The sequence below is a fragment of the Lissotriton vulgaris genome, chromosome 5 (genome assembly GCF_964263255.1).
Source record: "Lissotriton vulgaris chromosome 5, aLisVul1.2, whole genome shotgun sequence".
NCBI lineage: Eukaryota > Metazoa > Chordata > Amphibia > Caudata > Salamandridae > Lissotriton > Lissotriton vulgaris.
In genome coordinates this window covers 1,875,283,350-1,875,309,664 of record NC_141693.1, presented here as the reverse complement: position 1 = coordinate 1,875,309,664, position 26,315 = coordinate 1,875,283,350, and the positions used below count along the sequence as shown (strand labels likewise).

The following is a 26,315-nucleotide window of genomic DNA, read 5'->3' as shown; positions in this document are numbered from 1 at the left end:
GTCTCTCACATCATAACCTATGGGAAACAGATTCTTAGTCCCTTAATGATCTCTTGCGAGCACCACCGTTCGTGGATCTGTGGTAAGAAACTACTAATTATAGCTGAGAGTCCCTAAGACCTTCCAAACAACTTTGCACTAATCAGAGGCCTAGAAGGAGGCACCTAGGAACTAGAGTCTTCATCCAACACCATTTCTTCCTGACCAAGGAGCATAATGGACTGTTTTGACAGAGAGCTGAGGCACAAGGGGCAATGATCAATGGCAGTACTTACATCTGTCCCAGCGCGATGTCCAATTGTGAACAGACAGACAGATATAAGCTGCCATCTAAGCACTGTCTTAAGAGCAGATCTGTAGTTGGGGGACGGGGAGGGGGGGAAGAGTAGTTTACATCTGAATCTGGACATGTGGCTGGGAGGATGAGGCACAGGAGCAAGGCAATGTAGTTAAAGGTTTATCCCTCCTATATCCTCAGGCAAGGCCAGGGAGGGAATAAAGCAAACCCATTCTGCCCTCCCTATTGAGGCAAATGGTGCCAACTCCTCCTCTGCAGTTGCTTGGTAAGGTAAGTTTTTGAACGCAGCATGTCAGTCTCACCTGTCCCTTCAGTCTTGGCTGGCAAGGGCACATTTTGGTGAAGACCTTTTTTGGCCCATATCTCTTCCCAGTCTGTCAGGCAAGCCTGGCAGAGATGGAAAATTGCCAGTGACCAGGCGTTTCAAAGGAATATTGCAGCATTGCCTCTCCAGCTGTGATACATTCTTTTTGTAATTTCCTCCCAATTAATATAGAGGGGCGGTCTTGTGAGTGTCCATTGTACTCTATGGAATATTCAGTTTATCTATAAGTAAATCCCAAACTTTGAAAAAAGATATACATTTTGCACTCAATATGTGCATTTTTGCTTAAATCTCAGGTATGACAACAGATTATCAGCAAAATAAAAGATAGTAAAATGACAAATGACTGCAGTGCCATTAACAAGTTATTAGCATTTGTTCAGAGGTACTAGAGTTATGCATGGAGAAACATTTCCTATGGAATTTCCCATTTTGGAAAATAAAAAATATTTTGGGGACATATTATAACTTAAAAACTGCTGAACCGATCAGTATCAAATCTGGTATGCTTTCAGATGCCCCAAAGGTTGGTGCTGACTGGTCAAGTAAGGCAAAGTTACTAAATGGGCTTTCCTGGGAAGTGAGGAGTCAACCATAAATGCAAAGGCATGACTGAACCTCTGCAATGCATGTAGATTGGATGGCAAACCAGGATTAAATCATAACATAAAAATAACTATTCAGGCTAACAGACATGTCTAGGATTTCTAAGGTAGTATCTATAGGCTCCTAGCGACAATGACGAAATGCTGCTGCTAGAGGAGTGTATCAGGAAGAAAGATGGCAACAAAACTGTCCAATTAATATGAAAGTTAAAGATAACCGTCAGTAGGAGTGGGGAGCTTAAAGTTTTTAACTTCGTAGAGCACAATATAAGGCTCATGTGCACAAATCTTGGCTCTCTGTCACTTTTAGAGGTCAAATTGTTTCTTTCAGTGACTATGACTAGTGCAATATGTATGGTTTGTTTTCTGCCATGCCCCTGGCAATATCAAAAGCTGAATTGCTCAAATTCCAATGCATTAGATAGTCATATGGAAATATGCTTCACCCTTCTCAGAATCATCCAGGAGTCATAGGAAATATTTACATGGATACATAGAACTATTTGGGAATAAAACATTGGAAAGTTGTATTGTAGGACCTTGCCAAACACCCTACAGAAGATCTGGCCATCACGGAAGCCTCCTGTGAGGTTCTTGCAATAGAGGGTGATCCTAATCTTAATATATGTACTTGAACCATCGGAAGTAACGAGGATCACTTATGTGCTTTTTCAGAAAGGCCGACACTTCAGGAAAAGAGAACTGGTGGAAAAGTGTGAAGGCATTGTATCAAAAGGGCAATCCCCTTTAAGTTGAGTTCAATGTTCCTTTAAGTGATGTCTCATCATCCTCTGCTTCTTGTGGTAGGAATAATGGTAGTAGATTTATTCATTTAAAAACGAAAACCTAGAAAGGATATCAGAGGAAACAATCATGGGAACCTTATTTAAGGAAAGTAATTTATAACAAAACCACAACAGATTAAAAATGAGTGGACACATTTTAATGGAAATACATTTAAATTGAAAATGTAAATGTACATGGAATTGACACATTTTAATCGAAACTACAGTACAATAAGTATTTAGTGTCATTAGTGTTTTATTGAATTTTAAACAAAGAAGCAACCGTTTTGAAATGTTTATTTTTAAATAATGGCACTAGAAATAGAACTCCGGAGCAAAAGGTTAAAGTTCACATGTTGCGTCTGCAATTTTACAAAAGAGTGCAGGCACGTTCCCGACACTAGCGCAAAGAAAATTGAGTGCATTTCCCGAAAACTTTCTTTGTGCAACTTTACGCTCTTCTGTAAATGAACCCTCCTATAGTTAACAGACTACCAGGCTGGGAGTTAATGTATTTTACTTCCGTTTCATTTGAGTTGTTTGAACTAGAATCGAACACAAAAGATATATAGGGTCAGTTCGGGGGGGCGTGGCTTCGTACTGCACCAAGATGGCAACGTTTTGATTTTGCTCTGCCGTTCGGATCAAACATCCTCCCGAAAATCCAGCTCTGCCGTTCGTTTTTTGCAGACATTGGGATGTGAGCAGCATATCCTGAACCCAGTGGATATGGCTATGGCCTGCCGCGGCACCTAGTGGGAGAAGTGCCAGAAGACCACCGCAGAGGCTGGGTCTGCGACGCCACCCGAGACTCCTGGCACCTAAGGCGTGGTGCCGCCGCTGCATGCCCTCGATCGCAGGGGTGGCGCGCTGCAATGAGTCAGGACGGTGCCATCGGGGTCCGGACAGTGGGCCACCAGGACCAGACCTGGGGCCACTGGACAGGCCGGGCTCAGCTGGCGGTGCACGTCAGGAGCTGGTCGGGCCTGCGACCTAGTTCTGGCCTAGGCGCAATTCTTGGTCCCGACCCGGACGATCTCCACGTACATCTATGCACTGAGCTCCATTCAGAAACATCAGCATGTGGAGTGACACAACTGAGAGCAGAAATATTTGACAAACTAATTATAAAGCAATGTCACGATGCACTTAGAGACACTTAAAATCTGGATTGAGATAATTGTCTAATAAACAATAAAGGGGGCAACAAGGCTGATGGGGCGTGACTGTTGAGAAAACTTACCGATCAGAGCAAGAAAGGAATTTGTGACTGTCTTAATGACATATTTCCGAACTTCAATCGAGTTTCCAGGTAGGATCATTGCTACTGTCGAGCCGTAGCATTGGTTGTGCAGAATTCACAAGCTTTGCCTGGCACCCCCTTTGTCGTTGTCGTGTACCAGCCGTACGCATCTGCAGTGTATGTTTACCACAGCACAAGGGAGGGTGTTAAGCTTCAGTGTGAGCACTGGCCGGGGTCAGGTGGAGGCACATATGGGGTTGTGGAAATCAGGACGCCTGGGAACGTGAAACATGGCGGGGTCTAGAACTACAGTGAGAGTGCCGGCACTTTCTGACGGAAGGGATAGTCCGAGGGCAGAGGTCGGGAGGTGACTGACCTCCCAGCCTTCAGAGAGATGTAAATGTAAATGTGGGATACTTGTAAAGTGCACTGTTACTCTACCCGAGTGTCCTGGCGCTATAGACCGCTGGGGAACCCGTCCTGGTTTTCCCTGTGAGATGGTCCCTTACTGGGTATCTCCAGGGTGAAACCAGGCATCCCCGGCGTCTGTGGGGGGCCGTTGTGGAGATGAGGTAAGCTTAATGCCCAGAGTTGCCGAGTGTGTTCCCTGGTTAGAGTAGGCACTGAGGCGAGAATTATCGAGTCCGTTGACCCTGGTCCAAGACCCTGCCGCGTCGGGAATTGAACCCTGGTCCCGGGCCGTTCTCTGCTTACAGGTCTGCCGCCTCTAACTAGTGAGCCACACTACTCCACAGATGAGTCGTAGGAGCACAACTGCGTCTGAAAGGTAGTCTAGTAGTGACATCGGAGCCCACCTACCCTCCCCACAATAATAATAAAACAAGCATTGTTTCGAATATTCATGAATATAGCACTCAAAATCCATACATTGCCTTATTTCATGCAGCCTCAGACAAATAAATGCAGCAACAACCAATGCTTTTATCCTAGCAGCATGGAGCCAGCGAAGTCACTTTCTAATGTTGCTATGGGCACTCTAGTTCATTCGTAAAACCTTATGCTCTCATATCTAATTAGTCAGCCTCTCGTGTTCCGATTTGTGTGCTAAGCGTTTACTGGACGATACAGAGCCGCCGGATCATTCTGGTGCGGCGATTGGTTTAGCTAAAGACGATAACTTGTAAAGCATGATAATATTTTTTTGTTGTTGTAGTTCTGCACGGGGTTGGTGAAACGGAAACAACTAGCGTGAACTATGCAGCAGGGTGAGATAGGGGCTTGCTCCCTCTTAAAGGGTCAGTCGATTCGGAGCAAGGTGAGTGACGAGGGTAACCTCAAGTTATATAAATCCCGGCATAAGTACTGTGTTAGTAAATCAAGAAGGAGGAATACTTGCAGTTACGGTTGGGTGGGAACTAGTTTCAAAGATCGATGGACGTCATCACATGCCGTTTGAGCTTCATCTCACACTGCCAGTTTGGGATCTTCATCGTGGCGCCTAGGGGGTTAGTCGCTTAGAATTGTAGGTGCTTTAACTCCTCGGCAAGAACTACATGCTAAAATGTAAGAGCTTACACGTGGAAGATTTTGGGAAAAATAATCGGAGGAGTACCTTTTGAGGGCGGGGGGGCGGGGGGGGGGGGCTTGGTTGTGCCAGGGAGCCGGTCTTAGAGGCGCGTGTACGGTGAGCGTTGACGGGCCGTGGAGCCCACGGCAGAAGGGGGAGGGAAAGTGAAAGTTACTCCACGAGGCTTGCAAGGGAGACAAAAGATGGGCACAGCGCGTGAGTGTACTCACCGATCCGATCCGACCTGCAGCCTGCGCGTGCCCATCTCCTGTCTCCCTTGAGAGCCCTTAAAAGCATAGTCGACGACTATAGGTCTCGCATTACGACAGCGCTTCGCGCTGCATCGCAGGTGTAAGACCTAACAAGCATTTACAATGCAATGGTTTCGCCTTTGTTAAAGTTAGAGCTATTGGCATTGCTCTTGACATTATTTTTATTTATGTTTTTTTTAACATAAATAAATGGCATTGTCATTTACAATGCCAATAGCTTAATCTCTCGCAAATGCCACACACAAACACCCACAGAGAGCCCCCCCACAAACACACACAGCGCCCCCCCACACAACCACACAGCGCCCTCCACACATACACCCACACAGAGCCCCCCCCCACACAGAGCAGAAGTATGCTACATTTAATGCGAGTCACAGGGCTTTAGATCTCATCCACAGAGGATACCAGACCCTTCTGGTGTGCATTAGTTATCATTCTGCGCAGTCTGTATTCAATCCATCAATCTCGGCGTCACTGGAGAGCGCGAGATACCCGGAAGAGGAACTGATTCAGGCGGTGAGACTGTTACCGCCATCCAGATGGGGAAAAAAACTCTGCGCGGATGAGGTGTTCAAAGTCCAGTTGGGGAAGATATTGGAAGCAACTTACATTACAGCTATTGTCGCAGTCAGCTGACCTGTCCACATGCTCTTGTCATTTCAAGAATAACCTGTACCCAAATCGGCTTTCTTCATAGCCATCCAGTGACTGTCAAATGCCACTAGATATTGCTGAATTTAATTTACGTTGAGCTGGACTCTTTATAACCCATTAGTCACAATGGGTACGTACAACTCCTAATTTAATTTTCGAGCTCTGATTTGAAATTATTTTCATCCATTTGAATGCCATTTACCCTGAGCTATACATAAATATGATTTACCTGTTTAACGGCTGCGCTCAGTACACTATCGAAGAAGATCCTTAACCCAAATACTCGCCAGGCACTCCAGATCCTCTCAGCCCATCTGAAACCACAATATAAATGGGCCCTTGCAGCCAGCTGATCTGTTCACATTTAGACTTTGTGGTGACCTTCAGGCCTTCATTATGTGGAAGGTGGTAACTGCAAAACAGAGGCCAAGAATAAAGGGCAGGCTTATTCAGATATCTGCCTGCTTTACAGAGTTTACATAGATATCTAACATGAGAGTGGAAGTCCACGCTGAGGTGGGTCAAAGGCGTCGCCGCAAAGTAGCAAGCTGTGCTCGAGCACTGGCAGGTGAACTGGTTTAGGGATTCTCAGTTAAATGAAGGGAAGCATGGACACGGAGGAGGATAAGAGACAGAAGAGTATGTGGATGCAGGGAAGCATGGACGGAGAGGAGTATGAGAGATAGAAGGGTAGGTGAATGAGGGAAGCATAGACAGAGGAGGATGAGAGGTAGAAGGGTAGGTGGATAGAGGGAAGTATGGATGAAGAGGAGGAGGAGAGGTAGAGGGGTAGATGGATGGAGGGAAGCATGGAGGAAGAAGAGGATGAGAAGCAGAGGGGTAGGTAGATGAAGGGAAGCATGGCCGAAGAGGAGGCTAAGAGATAGAAGGGTAGGTGGATGGAGGGAAGCATGGATAGAGAGGATGATAAGAGGTAGAAGGGTAGGTGGATGGAGGGAAGCATGGATGGAGATCATGATAAGGAGTAGAGGGGTAGGTGGATGGAGGGAAGCATGGATGGAGATCATGATAAGGAGTAGAGGGGTAGGTGGATAGAGGGAAGCATGAACGGAGAGGAGGATGAGAGGTAGAAGGGTAGGTGGATAGAGGGAAGCATGGATGGAGAGGAGGATGAGAGGTAGAGGGGTAGGTGGAGGAGGGAAGCATGGACGAAGAGAGGATGAGAAGCAGAGGGGTAGGTGGATGAAGGGAAGCATGGCCGACGAGGAGGCTAAGAGATAGAAGGGTAGGTGGATAGAGGGAAGCATGAACGGGGAGGAGGATGAGATGTAGAGAGGTACGTGGATAGAGGGAAGCATGGGCGGAGAGAATGATGAGAGGTAGAGGGGTAGGTGGAGGAGGGAAGCATGGACGAAGAGGAGGATGAGAAGCAGAGGGGTAGGTGGATGAAGGGAAGCATGGATGGAGAGGATGATAAGAGGTAGAGGGGTAGGTAGGTGGATGGAGGGAAGCATGGACGGAGAGGAGGATGAGAGGTAGAGGGGTAGGTGGCTGCAGGGAAGCATGGATAGAGAGGAGAGGTAGGTAGGTGGATGGAGGGAAGCATGGACGGAGAGGGTGATAAGAGGTGAGGGGGGTAGGTGGATGGAGAGAAGGATGGATCGACGGACAGGGGACAAATGGAAAGAGTTTAGATTGAAGGGGTGGATGAGAGAAGGGTGGACAGAGGGACAGACACAGATGAGTGGGTGGATGGAGCTAGGGATGGCTGGGTGGGAGGAGAGAGGGACAGATGTATCAATGGAGAAGTGAGGGATGCCTGAGAGAAGGGTGGATATGGAGAAGGAAGGGGAGCAGGTCAGATGATGGAGGGAAGGAAAGAGGGGTGGAGAGACTGGCGGATGGAGAAAAGAAGGATGGATGAATTATGGATGGAAGGAAGGAGGGGAAAAGACAGGCACAAAATAATAGAAGGAAAGAAGGATGAATTGGTGGAAGAGGACTGAGAAAAAGATGAGAGAAAGAAAAATGGAAGGAAGGATGGAAAAAGACAATAATCGAGAACTGGAAGGACTAAAGAAAGACGGTCCCACACCCTGCTCCCCGGGCTAGTGTCGACCCCACCCGCTGGTTCAGTGTTTCTTCGGATCCGTTCCAAGTGGGGAGCATCCATTTTTCTTGTGACGTCCCTCAAGAAAACTAAACCCACAAGCACCAGAATGCAAAGGTGGTTCCATTGCTTGGAGAACTCCCCAGGCCCGGGTGGGGGCTTCAGTGTGAGTGCAGGGGGCATGGTACCTCCCTCCTTCCCGCCCTGCTTACCCGGTGGCAGTCTCTGTGCTGCGCCCTCCTACTCCGAGTACCACCTGAGCTGAGCTGCCCGGCTGGACAGACTGCCCACCGCCGGCAGGTCGTCGGTCAGCGCGCGCGCGTCCATCCCGGGTCCTGGCACCGTCCCCGCGCCCGGGGATCCGACTCCTCTTCCCACGGCCTCAGACGGGAAATGCCGCCCCCTCGGAGGCGCCGCAGCTAGCACCGGCGAAAGTGAAAGCACCCGAAGCCGAGTGGGCTGAGTATCGGTGGCCCACACGCACATACCAACCCCGAAAAGCCCAGCCTAATTTTAGAAGTGGGCTTGCGGTTAATTATCCCGGCTTCCCCAGAAGGCAAAGAGAAAGCGTGTGATCTTGTGCACACCGATTTATATAAGGCGAGGCGCCTCAGATAAATCGGCGAGCAGCGCTGCACGAAATTTACGTGCAAAGCAGTGCACAGCACGAGTTTTTCAGTGAGAGCTGAGAGACAGCAGGATGTAGCAGGAGGGGCGATTCTCACCGAAACACAGTTCATCTGCTGAGATGGTGGCGGGAAGTTGCGGTAGAAATGCGGAGACTCAGGTTAAAGGAAACATTCACGTCCATAGAGAATGCCGTTCAGTACTCCAACCAGAACTATGGGGCTTGAATGCTATAAATGCAATGCACCACAAACGTTAAACACAAGACTGTCCAGAAAAGATCGTTTAATAAACCCATAAATACCTGCAGTACTTTCCGGCGCTGGGGCGACGCAGCAGCCCACCATGGCTGCAAGAGGCGGCTCCGTCACGCAGGGATCGCGAGAGAGAATGGCACGTGGCAGAAAGCTTCCCTACGACGACATCCCAGGCATGAAGCTGAGCACGGTGGAGACGAGGCTTTGCAAGACCCGGCCGGCGCGAGCTGTTTCCGGGCTCCTCCACTCCGCAGGCACCAAGTCAGAGAGCTCACTCTCAGGCCGGGGCTTCTCTCACTGCCAATTTACGTTTCCAGAATCCCAGAGGGGAGGAGAAAGTACACGAGCTGCCTGTCAGCAGCCGCACAAGGGCTCCAAAAAAGGTGAGCTACATACTGCGTGCCGGCAATGCCGGACCAGACACGGGGGCGTTCCCGGCGTCCCGTGACGTCGGCAAAAGCCAAAGAATGTCGGGAACGCCCCCGTGTCTGGTCCGGCATTGACGGACAGGCCCCTCGTCCAATGGCAAGGCTCCGTTTACGGAGCCAGCCAATCAAGGACGAGGGCCGGACAAAGCCACCTTACAGTTCTCAACAGGATTTCGCCTGCGCCGAAAAGATGCGCAGAGCGCATCCTTCGGCGAGGCGAAACCTAAAAAACGTTTGTTATTGCAGTGATTTTTCAGGAATATAAAGCTATTTTAAAAGTTCACACTTTTCAACAGAAATCTGGCAATGTTATCCAATGGGAGAAAATTCAGGTTGCAGGTAAAGTATGATCTCGTTACTTTTGTAATCCAGTACTGAGCTCCTAGGTCCAGCACTGGGGTCTCAACTTAAAACAGGTAAGCAATTTCGTTTCAGTATTTTGTATAATTTTTAAAGAATATTTCAAGTTTTCAAAAGTAGACACTTAGAAGAAATTTCATAGAAAAGGCGACAATTGGTTCCTAAGGAGAAAATACAGATTACTAGTAAACCCGGTAGGGATTACTTTTGCGGTTCAGTACTAGGCTACAAGGTACAGCACTGGCTTCTCTCCTGATCACAGGCGAGTGTTTCAGAATTCGGTTCATTTTATATGTTGTTGTTTACCATCGATTCCCGAGCGCTTAGAGGCCTGTAGGTGATTGAGCGCGCTACAAATTAAAAATAACAATATTTTAAGTTTCCACAAGTAGGCACTTAGAAGATTTTTCGAGTCAAACCAGTCAATGTTATTTAATGGCAGGTAAATGAGTTCCTGGTTTCCAGGTGAGTACTCGACCGGTGAAGTTAAGGGTCTGGCATAGACTCAGGGGTCCCCCAGGGTCAGGTAGGTACAGTTGGTCCACACTCAGTGGCACAGGGGCGGCCGGGTGCAGAGGTGGCTAGGCCCAATGTTATCCAATGAGACGCAGGGGGCCTCCGGTTGGTGGCTGCTGGCTGGCAGGCCACGCGGCTGTGGGAGCTGGGCTCCTGGTCACTTGCTCTGGACAAAGGAGGAAGTAGGATAGGGTACAGGTTGCATTGCCAGGGGCACTCGGGCGGCTGGGTGCAGGGTGCTTTTGAGCCATCGGGCACTCAATGAGGAACTTGAAAAGGGAACAAAGGCTGCAGGCTCGGGGACGGAGGATCTTCTGTAGCGACCAACACTTCGAGGGGTACGTTGGGATCTTGGACAATACGTAGGCACCCAGGAACCTATGAACTGCTTGGAGTAGTCTGGCGCTTTTAGAATGGGTGCTGCGCACATTGCTTCTATCAGGGTGTCAAAAGCCTTTTGGCAGCTAACAGTCCAGTTCACTTTCTTGGGCATTTTGTTATATGTGAGGGGAGTCACAATGGACCCATAGCCCTTTACAAACTTCCTGTAGTATCCAGTCAAGCCAAGGAATGCCCTGACTTGGGTCTGGGTGGTTGGGGCTGCCCAGTCCAGGATACTCTGGATCCTAGGCTGTAAGGGTTGGACATGGCCTCCACAAACAAGGTCGCCCAAGTACACCACAGTGCTCTGCCCTATCTGGCATTTGGATGTCTTGATAGTTAGTCCTGCAGATTGCAGGGCTTGTAGGACCTTCCCAAGGTGGATCAGGTGATCCTGCCAGGTGGAGCTGAAGATAACAATATCATCAAGATATGCTGCACTAAAGGCTTCCAATCCAGTCAGGACTTGGTTCAACAACCTCTGGAAGGTGGCAGGTGAATTCTTTAACCCAAATGGCATCACAGTAAACTGGTAGTGCCCATCAGAGGTGGAGAATGCTGTCTTTTCCTTAGCTCCTGGGGCCATGCCAATTTGCCAGTACCCTGCAGTTAAGTAAAACGTACTTAGGAATTTGGCTGCCCCTAGTTTGTCTATCAACTCATCTGCCCTTGGAATGGGGTGAGCATCTGTCTTGGTGACAGAGTTGAGCCCTCTATAGTCCACGCAGAACCTCATCTCTCATTCCACCCTGTTGATGAGGTTGGGGACCAGAACCACTGGGCTAGCCCAGAGGCTCTCAGAAGGTTCAACCACCCCTAGCTCCAGCATCTTGCGGACTTCAGCTTTGATGCTTTCCTCAACTTGGTCTGATTATCGATAGATTTTGTTTTGACAGGGTTACTGTCACCAGTGTCCACATCATGGGTACACCAACTGGTCAGACCAGTGGTCAAGGAAAAGAGGCTAGCAAACTGTTGCAAGACTTGCCTGCAGTCAGCCTGCAGTTGGGGAGGGAGGGTGTCTGAAAAGACTACTCCATCCACTGACCCATCTTTTGGGCTGGAAGAGAGGAGATCAGGTAGAGGTTCACAGTCTGCTTCCTGTTCCTCATCAATCACCATCAGCATGGTGAGGTCAGCCCTGTCATTGTAGAGTTTGAGGCGGTTCACATGGATAACCCTTTTGGGGGTCCTGCTGGTGCCCAGGTCCACTAAGTAAGTGACCTCACTCTTTTTCTCCAGGATAGGGTAAGGGCCACTCCGTCTGTCTTGGAGAGCCCTTGGTGCCACTGGCTCCAAAACCCACACCTGTTGCCCAGGTTGAAATTCAACCATGGCAGCTTTATGGTCATATCAGTGCTTCTGCAGCTCCTGGCTGGCCTCAAGATTATTGGATGCCTTATCCATGTACTCAGCCATTCTGGACCTTTGGCCAAGCACATAGTCCACAATGTCTTGTTTGGGCTCTTAGAGAGGCCTCTCCCAACCCTCTTTCACAAGACAAAGAGGCCCCCTTACAAGGTAGCCAAACAGAAGTTCAAAGGGTGAAAACCCTACTCCCTTCTGAGGCACTTCCGTATAAGCGAAAAGCAGGCATGGCAACAGAACATCCCATCTCCTTTTGAGTTTTTCAAGGAGTCCCATAATCATACCTTTCAATGTCTTGTTGAATCTCTCAACAAGAGCATTGGTTTGTGGGTGGTATGGGTAGTAAACTTGTACTGTGCCCCACACTCCTTCCACATACGTTTCAGGTAAGCAGACGAAGTTAAAACTCCTGTCTGAAACCACCTCCTTAGGAAACCCTACCCTGGTGAAGACACCCAGGAGGGCCTTTGAAACTGCAGGAGCTGTAGTCACCCTAAGTGGAATTGCTTCAGGATACCTAGTAGCATGATCCAATACTACTAGAATGCATTTGTTCCCTGAGGCTGTGGGAGGCCTCCAGTGGACCCACAATGTCCACACCTACCCTTTCAAAGGGTACCCCAACCAGTGGCAGTGGTATCAGGGGGGGGCTTTGGTTTGCCACCTCTCTTGCCACTGGCCTGACAAGTAACACAGGAGCTCACAAACTCCTTTACTTTTTGGTTCATCTGGGGCCAGTAGAAATGGCTAACTAGCCTTTCCCGTGTCTTGGTCTGCCCCAGATGTCCAGCTAGGGGAATGTCATGAGCTAAAGTTAGGCGTAGCTCCCTGTACTTCTGTGGCACTACCACCCTTCTGGTAACTCCAGGTTTGGGGTATCTTGCCTCAGCATACACTAATCCCTCTTCCCAATAAGCTCTGTGGGTACCACTGACATATCCCTGTGCTTCTGAAACAGCTTGCTGCCTCAGGCTCTAAAGAGTAGGGCATTCTCGCTGACCCTGGCACAGCTCTTTCCTAATGGGTCCCCCTGGGCCCAGGAGTCCAACCTGGTAAGGCTCAAGCTCCATGGGCTCAGTTCCCTCTAGGGTTTCCAAGTCCTCTCCCTGGAGAGAGGGGTCCTGAGAGGTTTGCTGTGTAGAAGCTGGTCCCCCAGTCTCCTTGCTTTTTCTCCTGGTTGGTTGGGTCATATTTTCAGGCTCCAAACCTACTTGTTCACCCTTCTTTTTGCTCTGTGCTCTGGTTTGCACGCACACCAGTCTAGGGATACCCAGCATGGGTTACTTGCTCAACCTCAGCTCAGGCTGAGGTTTCCAGATCATTTCCAAGCAGACAGTCAGCTGGCAATTGTGGAGAGACCACTACTATTTACAGGCCAGTAACCTCCCCCAAACCTAATGTCACCATTGCATAGGGTGTTGGGTGGTAATGCTGTCAGCATTGGTGACTTGGTCAGTTTTCCCAATCAAGTATTGCTCTGGGGAAACCAGCATTTCCTTCACCATAGTGATACTGGCACCTGTATCCCTCAGGGCTTCTACTCTAGTTCCATTAATGGAGGGGTATTGCAAATACTTTTTACAGTTGGGTGGCGACCCAACCACAGAGGCAAACTCAATTTCCCCCAAGGAGACTAGACTAGCTTGAGTGTACTCCCAGATTTGCTTTGGGCACTCCTCTGATCCCATCTGTAGATTTATTGTCCCTGGAGTAGCTGTACTGGGTGCCTTAGGGGCTTGGTTGTAGGGGCAGTTCTTGTCTACAGTCAAATGTCCCAACTTCTTACAGTTGTTACAGTAGGCCTTGTTAAGATCAAAGTTTCTTCCCCTATAGGGCTGAGGCACATAGGGAGTAGTTTGGGACCCACCCACCTGCACAGGTTTTTGGGGTTCTTTGGAAGACTCACACTTTTTGTCTTGGGGATTCTCACCACCTTTCCCTTGGGGAGGTTTGGTGACCACCTTCTTTTGGTCACCCCCAGTGGCTGTCCTTGTCACCCTAGTTTTGACCCAGTGGTCTGCCTTCTTTCCCAATTCTTGGGGAGAAATGAGACCTAGGTCTGCTAAATGCTGACACAACTTTTAATTTGTGCAATTACTCAAAATGTGTTCCTTCATAAACAAATTATAAAGTCCAGTAAAACCATGCACATTGTGTCCAGTTAACCAACCATCCAGTGTCTTTACTGAGTAGTCTACAAAATCTATCCAGGATTGGGTCTGGGTTTTGTGAGCCCCCCTGAACCTAATTCTATACTCCTCAGTAGTGAGCCCAAATCCCTCCATCTGCCCCAGAGAGGGTCAGAAGCCTGTCTCTACAATTACCAGAGAACAGTTCACTGAGAAGTGCCCCCAGAGAGGTGTCTTTAGTTTTCCGATATCACAAGCCCTCTCAAAGGCTGTGAACCACTTGGTGATGTCATCACCTTCCTCAAATTTAGGGACAATCCCTTTGAGGATTTTAGGATCATAAGATTGCTCTCTATCCTTGTTATTGGTATTGCTGCCACCAGAGATGGGGGCTAAGACCATCTCTTTTCTTTCTTTTTCTAGGGCCAGGAGTCTGGTCTCTAGTTCTAATCTCTTGGCCAACTTTGCTAAGAAGTTGTCCTCTTCATTGGGGCTCTCCCCAATGTGTTCTCTGGGGCCCAGTACACTTGTGTGGTTCCCAGGCTCCCGAAGGCTGACTCTTGGAATCAAGGGTACAGGGACCCTTTCTTCCCTAGGGATGATGGGGGATCATTATTATCCTCCTCATCCACATCTTCTCCGTCTGGCTGGGTGTCACCCTGCTCAGAGGGGTGGTCTTTTGCATATTCAGCCAGGAGCTCCTGGAGCCCTTGTTTTGTTGGATGCAGACCTACAACAATTTTTTTAAACTTTGCATAGGGCCCTAAATTCCTTTAAGTCCAAGTGCAAGTAAGGTGTGAGGTTGAGTTCCTCCACCATGTCTACATTATCTTCACTACTATCTGGGTTCTTTTGAGACATTATAACCTGACTGTTCTAACCCTCTACCCTAGCTTATAGTGACTTATTTTTCAAAGATTCTAATGGGACTTAAACAAGGCCCTACCAGACTTAGTATTTTTGGAAAGACCAATTTCAGAATTCTAAAGGCAATTATTGAGTTCTGTCGTGTGATCAAATGGTAACCAAGTAGTCCAACAAATGCAAGTTTGTATCTCACCGCTGCCACCAATGTGAGAAAGTGACTCTATATATACTGGACAATAATGAAGTACAGTGTGTATAGAGTCCACAGACCCCAAAGTTATAACAGAGGTTAAAGTCAGGACTGACCTTACTCTCAAAAGTGGTAGCTTGGTGGAGCATTAAGGCAGTACCAGAGGGTAGTGCAAAGCATTTGTTGTACACACTCAGTCAGCAAAGGATTTCACACACTCAAAGACTGAACTCCAGGCCAATGGTTTTTATATCCAAAGATATAGGTGTTTTATTTTTAGAACCAACAGGCATAAAAATATACTTTGCTAGTTATGAGTACTCTCATGTAATTACTTTGCAAGGAAGCAATAAAGTTTGTGAACACAATAGGTGGGGTTGCAGCATGCAACTCGAGTCTAGACACACTTTAGCATTGAGCTAAATGGATTGCCATCATAAAAGTACTGTTGATTACAGTGAAGATTACTTTAGCAGTTACAGGACTAGACCCTAGGTTCAGTCCTGGGTTCTAAGCTGAAACCAGATTAGCAAAAACGGTTTAGTTACTGTAGTGAATTTTCATGAATATAAAGCTGTTTTAAAAGTTCACACTTAGAAACTTTTCAATGGAAATCTGACAATGTTATTCAATGGGAGAAAATTCAGGTTGCAGGTAAAGCACGATCGTGTTACTTTTGTAATCCAGCAGCACTGGTCTCCGAGGGCCAGATCTGGGGTCTTAACTTAAAACAGGTAGGTAATTGCGTTTCAGTATTTCGTGTAATTTTTAAAGAATATTGCACGTTTCAAAAGTAGACACTTGGAAGAAATTTCATAGAAAAGCAGACAATGGGTTCCTGTGGAGAAAAGACAGGTTACTTGTAAACCAGGTAAGGATTACTTTTGCGATCCGGTACTGGGCTGAAAGGTACAGCACTGGCTTCTCCCGTTATCACAGGTGAGTACTTTGGAATTCGGCTGATTTTATATGAATATTTTCAGTTTTCAAAACTTCACACTTAGAAAATTTTCGAGTCAAAATTGGCCAATGTTATCCACTGGCAGGTAAGTGAGTTACCGGTTTCCAGGTGAGTACTTGGCTGGTGAAGTTAAGGTTCTGGGCATAGACCCAGGGGTCTCCCAGGGTCAGGTAAGTACAGTTGGTTCAGTCCCAGCAGCACAGGGCCGGCCGGGTGCAGAGGTAGTTAGGCCCAATGATATCCAACTAGGGAAAGGGGGCCTTCGGTTGGTGGCTGCTGACTAGCAGGCCACGTGGCTGTGGGAGCTGGGCTCCTGGTCACTCGCTCAGGGCAAGGGGGGAAGTAGGACAGGACAAAGGTGACAGCCAGCGGCTGGGTGCAGGGTGCTTTTGAGCAGTCGGGCGCTCAATGTCATCCAAAGGGAAAGGTCAAAAAGGAACAAAGGCTGCAGGCTCAGGGACGGAGACTCTCCAGGGGCGACCAGCACTTCGAGAGGTAAGTTGGGATCTTGGAGCACAGGTAAGTACCCCAAAGGGAGGCACAGGAGGCAGTAGGGCGCCAGGGTGTCATTAGGTGTTGGAAAAGATTACCCTCAGCTGGTCGCGGTTGGGTTGGCCCCTGGTTCTGAGTCTGCAGGCGTCTGGTTTGTCGAGGAGGGTCTTTGGGCACTGGACTTCGGGTCCCAGTCGCCGGGATGACGTCCTCGTGGCCTGGGTTCGGTTGGGCTCGGCAGGTGCAGAGTGGGCTGGTCCGGAGATTCCTGGCTGGAACCAGGGGGGTTGTTGCAGCAGAGCCTCTTCTGATGGGAGTCCCAATCTTCAAGAAAGGGCAGGCAGGTCCTCTGGGTGTCCCAAAGGGGCTGTCCGCAGGAGTCGCCAGGGTTTAGGCAGGAGCAGGTTCCAGGATCAACAGGCCGGTAGGGCTGGGGCCAAGTCAGTTGTCGTAGTCCTGTTAGCAGCTGCAAGGCGGGTCGTCTTCTTCTTGATCTTCTTTCTTCTTTTCTTATCGGGTTCTGAGGAAGGAAGGTTCAGGGAGCCCCTAAATACTGAATTTAGGGGCGTTACAGGTAGGACAAGGACAGGGACCGATGGGTCCCTGCTCTGGGGTGAGTACACCCCCTAGCCTGCTCCTCTCCCGTGGGGGGGGGGGACAGGAGCCTAGCTGTGATTGTGCAGGGTTCCCTAGCTTCAAGATGGCCGGAGCCCAGGGTCGTGCTTCACCTCGTCTCCCAAACCTGAGGGGTGGGGTTGGCACAGGCTGGCACCCCCCCTTCCTGACAGTTTTTCCCACCAGTCTTCCCGGGAGAGTGGGGTGCAGGACTGGTGGGGGCTGCTTGCTGGGTACAGTAAATGGTCTGGAGAAGCTCACAGAGGCGGCATGCCTTTGAAGCTTCCCCCTGCCCATCCTGGGGGAGGAAATCTAGCACCTCGCCCAGGATGTGCATTGTTGCAGGCCCAGGAGAGCGGGGGCTCTCCTACCCAGGGGTCTAGCAACATGTCTGCTGAGTGGCAGCCTCTGCAGCCACTCAGCCACACGTGGATTGTAGGTTAGGTTTCCAGGGGACATCTCTAAGATGCCCTCTGGTGCATTTTACATTAAATCTCACACTGGCATCAGTGCGGGTTTAATATGCTGAGAAGTTTGGTACCAAACTTGTCAGTCTTCAGTGTAGCCATTATGGTGCTGTGGAGTTCGTATTGACAACCTCTCAGCACCATATACTCTTTTTTTGTTTGAATATATTTTATTGCATTTCTTTCATGAGAATACAGGGGAGTAATATAGTTTAGCAGTAGCACTGATAAAGTATAACATTTCACATCCGTTGTCTGTACATGTTCATACAAATGAAAAAAATAAGACCGGTTAAAGCATAGCATGACAAGGATGTTAAATACAGCTGTACAAAAACATCTCTTTACGACAACCGTTTGCTAGGATTACAACTTCACTCAGGCAAAACCAAACCCGTATGGGAAGGTACCTATGGTAATAATGTGGCAGGTAAATGAGGAATTGGGCGTGTCAGGAGACTGACGGGAGTGCCTCTAGAAGGACAGGTTTGGTGCGTCCCGGGCTACAGGTAGCATCCCTGTTAGAAGGGGCGTTATAGCGAGAGGGAGCCGGACGGTTGGAGTATTTCCGCGTGGAAGAACATACTCAGCAAGTGTCATCGTCCCTCATTCTCAGGGTGTGTCTCTTATGCTGTACCCGAGAGTGTCGCGCTCGTCCCAGTGGGATGTCTACAACTGTGCACTCAATGTCATCTTACAGTCACCAACCATGGCTCAAGAGAGATGATCTGCAAATTATCTATACCCAATACCTATTGCTCATAACTATAAACAGCAAATAAGAACTTCTGGAAACAGGGACTGAAAACTAACACAAAGGGAAAAGTCCCCAAAAAATAAAGAATTAAGAGGCTTTTATTAAAACAAATTTTACGGGAATACGGACAGGGGTGAGTGTGCGTGTCGTCGCGTCTGCAGTGGGTGTCGTCCAGTGCCTCGCAAAGCGGCCGTGCCGGTGGGGGGGGGGGGGGGGGGGAGTCTTCATCAGAAAAGGTCCAAGGGGCGTGTGAGAGGTGCAGACAGGTTGATTAGGGGAAGGGGGAGGGGGGGGGGGGGGGGGGGAGGGGGGAGGGGGGGAGGGGGGGAGGGGGGGGCGATGATCAGAGGGAGGAACTTCTACGTGATCCCTCCTTGTAGGCACACCTGGTGAAAGGCAGCCAGGGTGTCATCCCAGGCGTGAGCTATTGGATACTTGCGGAGCCCCGCAGTCTCCTCCCTACGCAGAGCCACGCTTTCTGCCTGTGCCCAATTATCGAATGAGGTGCGCCAGTGCGTGGCCCGGGGAGGTTCACCATTCTTCCAGCGCTTGGTAATAAGCCTCTTTGGTGTTATTAAACCCAGAATCTGGCCTGAGCTTTCGTCTGTTTCGTCCGCTTATACATGCCCAACAAGCAAGCCTCCCATGTATGTGGCAAGCTTCCCTCCGTGGCCACCGCCAGAGAGGTCGATACTGCTGTCCAGTAGTCTTGCAGCAGTGGACATGACCAGAGCATATGTAAAAAGTCTGCATCCACCAACCCACACCTGGGGCACGCTGTCGTTGCAAGGTCAAAGTAGCGGATTATTTTGCCGGGAATAAATACGCTCAGTGTATAATGTAGTATTGGATAATTTTGAAGCGAGAGCTGCGCGGGACATTCAACGCTCCAGCCAGCACCCTTGTCCATTTTTTATCGGTCCAGTTTCGTCCCCTGTCTCCAGTCCATTTATCGCGCAAGTGCTATGGGGGGAACTGAGTATGTGTATGTAGGGCCTGCGCTAGCCAATGGACAATGCGGGAACCATTCCCTATCACATGTAAATACTGTATCAACAAGTGAGTTTGTGGTTCTTCCGCGAGGTCACCCCAGGCCTGTGAGAGTGAGTATTATCTTTGCGTGCGTTAGGAATTGACCGACGGGTAGCCCCGTATTTGCCGCTAACGTCTCGAATGGGAGTAGGGATCCCTCCACAAATAGGTCCCCCAGTCCCTACAGATCAGCTCGTGTCCAGCTACTCCGTGGCGCCTCCGTGAGAGCGCCGCCTTCCCAGGGCATTCCCAGCAATGGCAAATTCAGAGCATACGGTTTAATGGAGCTCGTGAGTTTCAGACTCCTCATGTAGCACTTCCGTGGTATCGCTAGGTGTATGTGCTCTGGGCATCGGGCTTTAGCTAAAGGGTGGAACAGCGAATGAACTTGCGCCGTCGTCATAACCACGTAGTCCGTGGCAGTGTCTTCCAGGTTCTTCCCGCTCAGCCAGTAGGTCACCCACTGTAGCTGGGCCGCCAGGTAATAGAGTTCCTGATTGGGGACCGCCAATCCCCCATTCTCTGCCGAGGCATACAGTATCTTAAGCGCAACCCTAGGTCCCCAGTGTTCCATATCAGTAGTCTGGTTAGGGCTTCTAATTCTCAGAACATCCGGGTCGGGACATAAACAGGAAGATTGGCATAGAAGTAGAGAAGTTTAGGTAAGGCTATCATTTTCGTCAGCGTGATGCGGCTTGGGACATTGAGTGGGAGGGAGTTCCAGAAAGTTACCAGAGCGGTGAGCGATGTAACCGCCCATACCAGATTACCGTCCAGCAGGTCAATGGGGTTTCGGTATATGTACACTCCCAGGTAGCGGAAGGTGGTCGGATACCAAACAAGTCGTTCACCCAGTACCTCGATGTCACTCTGGGGTGTCGGCAGCAAAGGAATATATACCTGACTTTGCCCAATTGACTTTAAAGTCCCGACATCTCCCCGAATGCGTGAAATATATCGGTAAGCACTCGTGGGAAGCAGTTCAGATCTCTAATGTAGAGAAGCAAGTCATCTGCGTACAGTGACACTGCATGCAGTCCGTCGGCTAAAGGGATGCCCCAGTCCGCGCCAGAGGCTCGGAGCTGCGTGGCTAAGGGTTCCATCATGAGTACGAAAATTAAGGGAGAGAGGGGGCACCCCTGTCTAGTACCTCTGCGCACTCTGATTGGACCTGAGAGCAGTTTGCCCATACGGACACGCACAGCAGGTTCCCGGTACAGGAGCTCCACCATCTGGAGAAAGGCATCTCCCAAGTCAAACTTCTCTGCAGGATCGGCTTACTCTTTTCTCCTGTATCACAGGTTCTTAATTAGATTCACTTACTAGGATCACCAATCCGTCTTGATTAATCACCTAGATTATTGAGAATATCCTGTGTTTACTGATGCTTAATCATTGGATTAGTAGTGATCATTTTTTTCCAATTAAAAAGTTAACTAAAAATATACAATACAAATTTCAAACTACGGGGTACCAATAATACACCAGTAAAATTAACAAGCATTTGCAATGCAATAGGTCTCGCATTTACGCTGGTTTAAGCAATTGGCATTGTAAATAAAATTGCCTTTTATTTATGCTAGGAAAACTAAAAGGGCATTGTCATTTACAATGTCAATAGCTCAAACAGCATAAATGCGAGACCTATTGCATTGCAAATGCTTGTTCTTTTTTGCATTTTCCTGCACGTACTTATTTGACCTGAACATAGTTGTTACAGATAGTGACATGACATGCTCGGGCTCCAAAATTATATTTTGCCTGGAGTGCCGAAAATCTTTGCACCGTTCAATTTCCAGACCCTGGTTTCCCCTTCAAGGCACTAGGCCGGCTGGAGTTCTCAACATGAATGAGAATAATGCTCAAGAAGGAGACTCAAGGACAGTATTGGGTTTGACGGGTGTTTGCGCCTTCATGGAAGCTGTTTGGCTGCAAGATGATTGTGGAACTGTTGTGTAATTTTCTTCAAAGGGTCTGAGATATTAAGAGTGGGGAGTTAGTAGTGCTCAGGGCCTGGGTTTTGGCGAAGTTGTAAAGGTTGAGTCAGGTGCAGATAGTAGATTATAACGCTCACAATAAATGCCAAAGTCCAGTCAGCGTGGTCGATTACAAAGAAAGGCTTTCATAAATACTTAGTAAAACAAGAATCCACCCATCATCTCCAGCTTTGGTTGCCACCGCGGCCAAGGATACCTGAATAGTATCTGGGTTTTTGCACAGGACGTCTAACTAACTCCATAATTACTACAAAATTGGCCCGAGATAGATTTGGCACTTGTAAACGTTTCTCTGAATAATTGTAAGCAAGGGGTGATGAGAGATAGAATAGATTGTGTTAAAGAAGTGCATGTCTAGTCAGCAAAATGAATTAAAAAGTGAGACAAATTGTAGATCAACAAGCTGGAAATAGGGGGTTAAACGAGATACATCGGGGCGGGGAAAGGGGAGACCTGGGAGGGCTCACACGCATGCGAGGTACCTGCGGCTCGTCCCCAGTGGTGGCGCGTGTAACTGGGGGAGCTGAAGTCCCGGGTCTCATGAGGAGCCCGGGTGAAGAGCGGCAGATTGCAGTGTGGGGCTCCCATGACTAAGGGGAGAGCCCCGCATCGTGCTGGCAGAGGAGGAGTTCCCCCTGCAGACTAGTGAGTCAGGGATTCTCCGTTTGTTTGCGTTTTTGCAGGGGGTGGCTGAGCTCTTACATGATGGGGTGCACGACTGAGCGGGTAGTAAGTGGTTGTGCCGGAGCTTTCTGGGCGCCCACTTTACCCACGTTTCCTCTTTGCTGAGGGGGGTGGGGGGGGGGGGGCGGTGCTGGTGTGCTGTGAATGCCGAAAGGAGCACTTCTGTGCGTGCACGTTGGCGGGCGTGGAGCCGATGGCGCAGGGGGGAGGGAAAGTGAAATTAACTGCAGGAGGTTTGCAAGGGGGACAGGAGATAGGCACAGCACGTAACTGCACGTCGTAGGCGCGTGCGTCCACATATCCGATCCAGCCTGTAGCCTGTGCGTGCCCATCTCCTGTTGCCCTTGCAAACCCTTGAAAGGTATGGGGGTAGCATTATGTAAGATTTGTAAAAGGACCGCAAATAATAAGTAAGAGATAGGAGTTTGTTAAGTGCTGGTAAATATAGAAATGTACTGTTTGACGATGGGCACTTTTACCAAATTTTTTGTTTACTTTTGAAATGTTAGCGCTGGGCCCGTTTTTTTGTGGGGTACAGCAAGTTCAGCACTATATTTGCTCAGAAAAGCATCAGGTTTAGCTTAATACTTACAATGCCTTTGCTTGCAGAAAATATTGGTATTTGTAGTCGTGCTTTTTGCCACAAGTCAGAGACTTGGGAAATGTACTGTTTGACGGTAGGCACTTTTATTGAATGTTCTTTACGTTGTAAGTTTTCGCACTAGGCCTGTGTTTTTTGTGCTGTACAGCAAGTTCGGTGCTTTGTTATTTGCTTACAAAGGTACTAGTTGTAGGTTAATACTTAAAGCGCCTTCGCTTGTGCAGAAAATTGGTGATATCATTGCAGTATTAGAAGGATTGCTTGTAGGCATTTAACACCTTAGCTGCGTGTAAACATCCCTCCCCAGTGCTGCGCTGTCCATTGGAACCAGTGCTGAATGGACGTCCAATGGTCGTGCGCAGCACTGGGGAGGTAGCGCTGCTGACGACCGTTGGCCGTCAGCAGCACTTAAGGGGTTAAGTTTGGTCGACAATAATATTGACATATATGCGTATGTAAAGTGAATACTTAATATGGCAGATAATACTAGTGCAATATGAAGCACGCTCGAATTTTGTATGTGCTTGTTACCAAAACACATGGCGCGGATACTTTTTCCCACAACTGCGAGTTTCTGCAGTACAAGGCCGAAGCTGAAACAAAGCAGGAAGCTCATAAATGCGGCGCCAGCTATCCAATGGCTTCCCCCCCATGGTGGTAAAGTAACGCCTCACAGCATCCTGAAAAGCAGTAAATAATTTGCTTTTACCAGCTAAGCCGGTACAATTAAGGCAACAGCACGTGCCAGGCGCCAACTGCAAGTGTGCAAATTTCTCCATTATGGACATACAAAGTCACTCACAGTAGATGCTACGAAGCAGAAAATCACTTGTTTTATCAGTTAATTCACTGCAAACAAGCACTAACTTGCTTTGAACAGCAAATCTTTCCAGATGCTTACTCTTATGATTTGTTAGTGCCTTGTCACAAATCTAAACAATGTACTTTATTACGCACACTTTGTTAAAACACACTTTCAGTTCTCAGATGGCATTCTCCATGCACGCGTTGCTTACTGAAGCCATGGCGTTAGAAAGACGCCACTTCGCCCATTATATAACACTTGGTAAAAGAAAACATAAATAAAGGCGGATTTAAAGCGCATATGTACGAGTCGATGTTTTTACCGCATGCTAATAAAGAATTGCAGTTTGCATTTAAATGGTTTTGTTTTTGGCGCATGACAGTTTAAAAAAGAAATCACTAATAACTGCGAATCTGAAGCGCACTCTAACTGCACATTTCCATTGGGAGTGTGCTTGTTGGTAATATCCACTAAAAAAACAGCATTGAAATACACTGCGATAGTGTGACGCACGAAAAGAGATTTCAAATTATTAATGGACATTACCTATGAGCCAGTAGACTGCGATAATGTGACGCACGAGATGAGATTTCAAATCATTAAGGGAAATTGCCTATGAGCGAGTAGACTGCGTTTATGAGCGAGTAAACAGCGTTTAACAAATTAAGGATACTGCTTACTAATCCGACAAAAATGAAATAAAGCTGCATTTAAAGCACACTCCCATTTCTAAAATGGCATAGCGAGATTTCAAATCATTAGTGGACAATGTCTATGAGCGAGTAGACTGCGTTTATGAGCGAGTAGACTGCGTTTAACTAATCGGGGATACTGCTGAAAAAAACGGAAAAAAATTAATTAAAGCTGTATTGAAAGCACACTACTATTTTTAAAATGGCATTGCTCCGTGCACGCGTTGCTCACTGAAGCTAAGGCACCAGAAAGACGGAATTATTTTTTTTTTTAATTATACGTCTGTTGACACTTGCTCAAAGAAAACACAAACAAGACATGCTTGTTGGTAAAGAACACTTCCATTTCTTGTTACTGAAGCTATGGTGCCAGCGAGCCGCCAGTTATTTCCTTTCCTGAAAGTAGAGGCCGTAAATTTTGCTGAAGGCGCCAGCTGAACATGATTAAGAATGAAAGTAAAAGTTACAAAGTTAAATAAACGGCAACACTTCAGTCACAATTGAGCGCGTGTTCAAGCGCGTGTCACGATTCGATATGCAGCCTGTGCGTAACCATCTCCTGTCTCCCTTGAGAGCCCTTGAAAGCATAGTCGAAGACTATAGGTCTCACAGCGACAGCGTTTTGCGCTGCGTCGCAGGGGCGAGACCTAAAAAGAATAATATTGGTGTTAAATAAAGTCCCATAGGGAGAAAGAGTGTAACGTAGAAAAGATGCTTCGTTCCCTTATTAGAGCATGTTCCTCTATCCATTTTAGCTATCCTGTGGATCAAATTAATCCATTCAGATTCTACAGGCAGAATAGGTAAGATCCACCTAATACACAATTCTCTACGGGCTAATAAGATCAAAACAAAAATAAGAGCCTTGAGATGTTTAGGTATACTACCAGCATATTCTTCTTCCGGAATCACCCCGAATATAACCAGTGCCAGACTCACCTTCACTTCTTGACCCACCAACTCTGACAGGTTTTACCCACTTTCTGCCAAATCTCTTGGATGGAGGGACACCACCGGAACATGTGCATTTCATCTGCTTTGGGTTCACCGCATTTTTGGCACTTCCTCAACGTTTGCAGGACCATTTTCACCAATTTTCGGGGCATCTAGTAAACCTTATGTATGGTAAAAAAGGTGTTTTTTCTTTAATGGCGCAGATTTCACACAATACTCCAAAAGAAATATAGATACTTGCCATAGTGCTTCTAAATCGAGCTCTGGTAGTTCCCTCCTCCACGTCTCCATGTGCCATGTATTGGAGTCTTCTGATGATTGTACCAATAACCAGTACCAAACCGAGATGTCTTTCCGTATATCTGGCTGTAGCGCTATTTTAGCCTCCTGGAGTTAGTTTTGTCTCGCCCCCTGTCTCAAAGTCTTAACCCAGCTTAATAACTGGCAGTATTTGAAGCGGGAGGCGGTACCAAATTAGGAGGATGCTTCAGATTCCATATTATAGCTACTATGCGCCAATATGGTGCTCCCCAGGAGCTTGCACATCTTTGAAAGACATTTTAGTGACCCCAATAAGGGAAAAGGGAATTTGTAGATGGGGTCAGTTATTGGAGGGCACACAGCTAATATCTTGGCAAGACTTTCAAAAGATTACAGAAGGTGCCGCCTCCCGCTTCAAATAGTGTCAAGCACTCTTGTAGGGGATGCAAGTGAAGTCTCGCATGGGGTACAAATGCAATGAAAGACGCCATCATTCCCAGCAGTTGCATGAACACTCTGGCTGGTACAGCTTGGTTAGACTGAGACTGTAGTATTATAGACTGAGTGTTGTGAATTCTGGCTACATTGCGAAAGACTGGATCTTTGACTGTGTCCAGAGTGGCTCCTAGGTAAATTTGCATCTGCAAAGGAGGCAGGCGAGATTTTTGTGCATGGACTGTAAAGCCCAGTTGATGAAGTAGGTCTATTGTCATGAGTATGTCGTAGACAGTTTTGATAAATGCTCGCTTTGATGAGACAGTCATCTAGGTAGGGGAAGACGTGAACATGTTGCCTCCTGAGATTGGCCGCGACTACTGCCAGACATTTGGTAAATACTCTGGGCGCTGTAGTCACTTCAAATGGAAGTACTTTGAATTGATAATGCTTGGCTATCAGAAATCTGAGGTATTTGTGATGAGCTGGGTGAATTGGAACATGGAAATATGCATCTTCTAAGTCTAGAGTAGACATAAAATCTGCCTTTTGTGAAAGTGGAAACATGTGTTGAAGGGTCACTATATGAAAGTGTTCCGAAAGTATATATTGGTTTAATCCTCTGGGATCCAGAATAGGTCAGAGGGAACCGTCC

General features: G+C 47.9%; 1 protein-coding gene across 1 annotated transcript in view; it reads right to left on the bottom strand.

The window, feature by feature from the left end:
• CASC3 (CASC3 exon junction complex subunit) overlaps positions 1–26,315 on the bottom strand; it is a 300,787-nt gene that overhangs the window by 66,172 nt on the left and 208,300 nt on the right. The gene's annotated exons all lie outside the window — the stretch shown is intronic.